Below are 1,011 nucleotides of genomic sequence, written 5' to 3'. Positions count from 1 at the left end.
AGAAATGGCACGGATGAAAAATGAGTCGACCTTGGTCAGCTGTCTTTAAGGCAGGTCTGTTACATGTTTGTCTTATGTATGAAACATTGTAAGACTGTGGCTGTGTACAGACTGCAGAGGTCAAGGTGGAAGTCTAGCCAACAACTAGCTTATGATGTAACATTCATGTTGGCCTTTATGCTGGGCTATATGCTGCTTCACCTATTATTATGAAGACATAACAACAAAAGGGAACGTTGGTAACCTTAGCTTCACCAACAAAAGCAGATCTGCTAGCTGGAGGCCAAACCAGGTGTTTGAACGTTACTGAAACAAAATGTACGTAAGAGTGCTTTCACACCTTCTGAGCTCTGGAGGAGACCAAACCACCAGCTCATGAACCACAGTCCGTTTCCAAACAGACTTTAAGCAGACTTAAAGTAGGACCTAATACAGGAAGCAAACCAAACACAATGCATTGTGGGTTGTTAACGGGTGCAGACACTTGCAGAGACAGACACGCAGCCAGGCAGCGAGAGGAGTACAGGACAGACGTGGGGGAGCGACGAGGAGGCTGACCAGAACTTTTCACAAATGCTTGGAAACGCACAAGAACACTTTGAACACAGAGGTGTTCGAAGTGTTCAGTGAAAAACTAAAGGAGACAGAACTGATCGATCTGTGGAACGGTGTCGGTTACAAGTAAAAAAACTCAACAAAACATTAAAGTCTGTGATTCTCTCTCTTCTTGTTCTCTGTCTTTGTTTACGTCAGGGAGTTTACCCACGTGAAAATTCTGACCAATCAGAGAGCAGTTTCCTCGAGCATCAAAACTTTTGGTCCGCTGCTAAAAGCTGCCGTGTGAACAACAAACCAAACTGCAAAATGCAACTTTTTGCAACAATGCAACAATCTGGTCTTTGATTCGGACCAAACAAACAGACTTCAGGTGTGAAAGAGTTTTACTGTCGTCATGTTACAGGTATTATCTCACACAGACACAAGTGGATACATTAACTCACTGCTTTGAAT

This window comes from Semicossyphus pulcher, unplaced genomic scaffold (genome assembly GCF_022749685.1).
Source record: "Semicossyphus pulcher isolate SPU_LCO1_2020_fin unplaced genomic scaffold, fSemPul1.0.p SCAF_15, whole genome shotgun sequence".
Lineage (NCBI taxonomy): Eukaryota > Metazoa > Chordata > Actinopteri > Labriformes > Labridae > Semicossyphus > Semicossyphus pulcher.
This window is presented reverse-complemented; position numbering follows the sequence as displayed.